Raw genomic sequence first — 6,382 nt, forward strand, 5'->3', positions numbered from 1 at the left:
CTGTATAATGGCTTCTTTGGTGATCAGTTCACACAGCAAGTGTGTTGCCTATGTAGCCATTGCTACATAGTTTCTCCAGCCTCTTCATCGTTGACCACATCTGTACATCAAAGTGTGGATGCACCACAGATTTTGTATTAGGGCATTACAATATTGGCAGTTTGATTTCAGATCCTTTTCTTAATTATTCCCAACTTGGAATTTTCCTGCTACGCACTGTCAGCATTCCATAGACCTACAGCTCACCACAGCACCAAGGTCTCTTTCCTGGTCAATGCCACCAGCTCAGACCTTTCCCAAATTGTATTTTGGGGGGTTGGTGTTGTGCACCCTTTTACAATACTTGCATATCAAAACCCATTTGCTTTTTTAACGCTCATCCTCTCAGTTTGGAACTGGACCTCCTTAAGAACATAAGTAGTCCTGCGGGATCAGCCCTATGTCCATCTAGTCTGGCATCCTATTCTCACAGTGGCCAACCAGATGCCTATGGGAAGCATAAAATCATAGAACTGTAGAGTTGCAAGGGACCCCCAGGGTCATCTAGTCCAACCCCCTGCAATGCAGCTCCCTTTGTAAAACCATTAGTATACAAGCATAGCAAGAACAGTTTTCTTCAGTGGAACCAAGTATGAAGAATATAAAAGGGGTAGAATTTAAGAAAGGCTGAAAGCTGGTAGAAGTTTCCTGCTCCCTGTTAGGCACCTGGGTGATGATTTCAAAGGCTGAACATTATGTATGCTACACAACCATTAGGTAAAATAATGGCTTCTAATTCCAGAAAATCAAATGTATGTACTGTGACTATTAAAATATACCCTGGGAAGTCATTTTATTCAGCTGCCTCAGATTACTGTATACAACAGATACTTTAGTGTGTTTTTTGTGTTTTTTTTGCTTGCAGTGGTCACCTTTGCATGAAAATGTGACAAAATATCTAGACATATGTAGAGTCTCCCAAACCTTACAGGTTGTTGTTGTTGTTGTTGTTGTTGTTTTACTGCAATAGTTAACACCACAGTGGCGTATGTGTTTCTATGAGCCTGCTGTTTCTTTTATTCAGTCAAGGGTAATTTTGCCCCTCTATTATTCTCCTGAGTCATTCCTAGTAAGGTCAATTTCAAGGATGTTTACTCCTGAAATGTGAGTTTCTTAGGAGTTCATTGTGAAATGATTCTCCTGTTTTGTATAAGCACGCACTTAGTTGCCATTTTCAAGCATTCTTACTTCATGGAGCTGCTTGATGCCTAGTTTCAGGCCGTCTTAATGTGCTCCAAGCTCTGCCACCCATCCATAAGTCTGGCTGCATCACAATTATAATACAAGTACGATCTTATTCGTAAATTTATACTGCACTCAAGATGGGGCTATTCTGTGCATATTATTCTCATAGACAAAAACCTTGATGTATAGGATCACATGTTGAAAGTTGCCTTTTGTTCTGCCTTTATACTACTACTACTACTACTACCACCACCACCACCCCCCTTAAACACCATAGGTTTATTAAAATATTAGCTTAGTTGGTACCCCAATATTATGCATACACATCAGTGATAGTCATGTGGACGGGCACCTCCTCCAGACTCATCTCCAAGGATCTTTTGGCTATTTACCCGGTATTTAGCTAGCCATTCATATGGGCATTCAAGAGAGAGAGAGAGAGAGCCTCCTAGGGAAAATAAACCCAACCCTGTTACTTTGGTCTGTTGTATAATGTGTATCAGGTTCCTATGTATGTTTACTCAGAAGTCCTGCTACATTCAGCAGGGCTTATTATAAGATGTGTCTACGTAGGTCTGCAGGTTTGTAGCACAATTCTGTGCTTGCTTCCTTGGAGCTTAAGTCTACTTTGTTCAATTGAGCTCTGAAGGCAGCCCTGTCTAGGGAAGTTTTAAATGTTTGATGTTTTATTGTAATTTTAATATCCTGTTGGGAGCCGCCCAGAGTGGCTGGCTGGGGCAACCCAGTCAGGTGGGTGGCATATAAATTAAAATTTTGTTGTTGTTGTTGTTGTTCCTGTCTGTTGTAAAAGTAAAGTCTTTTATGCAACTGTTGCACAGTATAAAGAAAGTGCCTTCTGCTTTTCCTTATGGCTTGGTCTATTGTTGCATCAGAGGACACGCTATAATTATTTATAATTAGGGTTGCTTCAGAATTCATTTAAGATGATGGAGATACTTGTTTTATGTTATCAGCTGATATTAGATACCAGATAACATGCTACAACATGTGCACACTAAAATTAGCCCAACCAGGTACTAATCAAGGTACTTCGGGGGCGTTGATCTTTGACTGATACCACACAATGTCATACATGGGCATTTGCATCACACCATGTTATCTAATAACACATGTACCGGTCCAGGTGATGGCTTATTAAATAATTACATCACTGTATGCAAAATCTGCCACAGCAAAAGCACCTCATCAACATGTCCATGAGTGTACAATATATTAAGGCATATTCCGATTGGTATTTTTTTCCCCCTGACACAGGTTGAACAATTTTTAAAAGAGATAAAACAGTGATTTGTAAGAACATGGCCAAACTTGGTTCCTTAGATTGGACTTTGTCAAGGAAAGAAAAACAGAGCCGAGTGAAAGAATATGACCTACAAGTGACACAAAGGTGATCGCCATCCTCCAGAAAAGGCAGGGGAAGGTGACGGCATACCAAGTATAGTATTCAGCAGAGATACAAAACCAAAATACCTACTATAAAATTAATTATACAAATTCATTTTTTAAAAAGAGACTTTAACCAATCTAGACACATGTGGGCCATTGCTCACCAATGCAAATGCTAAACCTGTTTAAAAAAATCTTTTAAAAACAAAAATCAAGGATGAGCTTGCTGAAATGCAACATGCCCTTTTGAGAAAGAAAGTGTGTGCATACATTAGGGTGGATAGAGTGAAAAATCCAGGGGGGAAAATGCTCCTCGTTGGAGAGCAAAAGGCAGGGGCTGCTTTCCAGAAGGAAAACTTCCCTTCCTCTAATACACACTTCTGAGGGAAGTGGGGCAGATATAATTATATGGCTTTAAAAGGCATTAGAGTACAGGAGGGTTGTGGTCGTGTGCAGCTGGATTGCCATGTTCTAAAAAGCAGCTTGCTTTTTTGCTTTCCAAAGGAACAGTGGCACAAAGAGTTGTTCCCACACAAGTCCCATTTATTTCAATGAAGCTTTCAAGGAAGTGCCACACACCTTACATTTCCACTTTGTATTTTTCATCTAGGGGCATACATCAGTAGAGGAATTATGCTTCCCTCATCCATCCTTCATGCACTACAGCAGTGACCTTACGTTACCTATAAGAATATTCATTTAGATTTATCATGCTTGCCATATCTGAAGGTCTCAGGACATGTTACCGTACTGACATCTCATACAGCAAAGTCAACCACTAAGAATGCGATTATTTTCCAAAAAGAAAAGGAAGAAGAGGAAGGATAATCTCCATATTTTGCGGGAACAGGCTTGCATGATGTCCTGAAGCGATTAATATTTTGTCAGCAGGACTTGGGTGGAGAATAAGCAAAATCCAAAAAATGATGCAGGATACATCAAGCATGAAACAAAGGCAATCAGTGCAGTGTATTTCCCTAAGCCTTTTCTTGAGGAAAATAAGTGCAGCCCCATTATTTTGTCAGAGCGACTATTATTTTGACAGCCAACACCTCCGTCCAGCTTTCTCTCCCCACACGTTCAGACACAAAGGCGGAAAATTGAGAGTGTCTAATGTTCCTCTCAGGTTGTCTAATTTTACCCTAGTACTAGAGAAGATTGTCAGTTTCTCTTCCACTCTTTTTGTTCCCCTGATGGAGCAGGTGGGAGAATTCTACCTTGGCCTGAGCCTTGAATGGAAATCTGGCATTTGTAAATTTCACTGACTCTCTTCCCACCATTCAGACATTTAATCTTTGGGGATTAAAGTCTTTTGTGAGTTTTCCTTCTCCAGTATCACCACCACATGAAGGCAATAAGACATCGCCTCCTCTTTCTTGAAGCCCTTCCTGATCAAGTGGTACTTTGCATGGGCAAAATGGGTCACATGACATCCATCTGTCAATCTTGGCCTGCAGGAGGGCAGGGGAGATAAGGGTCTGTCCCATCAGCTGGATTCAGTTCCCCACCTTACTCTGCCTTACTCTTACTTTTCTGGGAAGAGAAGGACAAACATAGGGGCAAGAGTGATTCTTCGTGCGCCGGAGGGAGGAGGAGCACCAGAGGGCCAGGTTTTGCTGCTCCAAAATACATTAGATTAAGAAAGTGGATGCTGGAAACAGCATCAAATATATTTGTTCGGGTGCATGTGAATATTTTCAGTGTACTGTTCACAAAAGAATTACTTTAATACAAAACCAAGAGTATAATCATAAGCCAACCAAAAGGTACAAAGAAATGAAATACTACAGTAATCAACATCAAACACTATCTAAGGAGGATCCCTTAAAAACCAATGGTTCAAGAAATCCAGTTCCATTATACATTCAAGTGATATGCCACTTAATGCCTGAAGAGTGTTGACGCATGCTTATTAAACTGTTCCCTCCACACTTTAGAATGTCTTTTTATGGCAGTGGATGGGGAACCTTTGGCCCTCCAGATGTTGCTGGACTCCCATTAGCCCCAGCCAGCAGGGCCCATAGCCAGGTATAGTGACAGTTTGAGACCTGCAATTATGGTCTATGAAGATTACTTGATCCCTCATCTATTGAAATAATGAATGAGTAAGGTCATGGGATTGCAGTGTTTAGCCCTGTCGCTAGGCACCTGTCCTCCATGCCCTCCTGCCATAAGTCATGCACATTCAGCAGGCATGTGAAGGGGGTTCTATGCCCTGTGCACATACAGATGTACATGTGTAGAGCTTCCCCATGTGAAGAGGGATCCCAAATGAATCCTCATGTGGAAGAATTCTGTATACCTCAGACCAGGTGTGGGGCCATTTCACAAGACTACCGGATGTGCATATTGGGAGGGTACAATCCAGAACTCAATGCATGTTGGATGTTTATCTGAACACCCCTTCTGCCTTCATATATTTCCTGACAACCCATTCCATGTTTTAGCCTTTTTGTGTCACTCGTTTCCACCACTTCAATCTGTCACCATAGCAACCTACCCAAAAGGCTTCAATGGTTTACGAGTAAAAACCATATTCAATTGAGGAATGATGGTTGTTGCTGTGTGGCTCAATGGACGGTATGCAGCATAAACGGCCAACCTATTATAGGAAAGTAAACTATTTTGTAGGTTTGTCTAAGGTAGCTTCTTGACACAAGAAGCTTATCAATCTGCAATTCCACAGCCCTTCTTTTGCCTTTTTGCTGGCAGGCGACCAACCATACCTTACTTCTCAAGAGCTTAGGATCACATTGAAAGGGATAACCTACATTTATCTGCCTAGAGAAGGAAAGGAAGTTATGGAAGTATAAAAATTCCCTTGAGGTTCAGCATCACTGGGAGGAATTGTATATGTAAATTGAAATAGTTGGTGCTACCAGTCAAGATTCCTGCATTTCATAATGAGAGGTTTTACATAAATACAGGCTAATCACTTTTCAGCAGCTGGCAAGATGAACATTGATACAAGCTCCATAATACAGGTAGCCTACTTTCCCAGTTGCATTTTGAAAAACAAACAAACCATGGCCTTCTCCAACAACTGTAATGAATTCCCAGTTGCTACTGGTATATCCTATGCCTAATGAAATGCTTCAAAGCTTCAACTCATAATTGCTTACTCTGGTTAAGTCATATCCCTTTAATACTGTTTAGCTTTACGATTTTTGCCTTACATCAACTAGTCTCATGTTTAATGTGCATTATATAAATGGTGTTCTATACCCCTTCTGGAGGTGTCTGTTAACCAGGGATGGAACTGTATATTAACTAGTCACAAAGAAACAAAACAAACACATCCACAACACAAACATGCCACTTCAAGTTCACTTTTAGCATGCCCCTTACCCAAAAATGGCTCCTGTAAGCTGGTTCAGATAAAATAATAAAATCTGGGAAAATATACATGGCAGCTTCAGAGCAAGCCAGGAATTTAAAGCAACTTCAAACCACGTTTTAAGATTCTATCTTATTCCAAAGTGGGCAAATTATTTGTTTATTTTGTTGCCTAACTCTGTAGTCTCAAGGCAATTTGCAATAAAAAAAAATAGTAAAAGCAGCAAATACATTTCAAATAAAAATAAAGAAATATAAAATACAGCAAACTTGCCACCTAAAACAGCATGAAGAAGCAGTAACAGAAAGAAACAACAGCCGTAGCTTCCCATGTTCTGACGAAACAGAAAACAGGAGCTCATTAGAGGCTTCTTGGTTTAATCAAGGCTTACAGCAAAGGGGTGGGTGGTGGGGG

The sequence above is a fragment of the Lacerta agilis genome, chromosome 2, assembly GCF_009819535.1.
Source record: "Lacerta agilis isolate rLacAgi1 chromosome 2, rLacAgi1.pri, whole genome shotgun sequence".
Classification (NCBI taxonomy): domain Eukaryota; kingdom Metazoa; phylum Chordata; class Lepidosauria; order Squamata; family Lacertidae; genus Lacerta; species Lacerta agilis.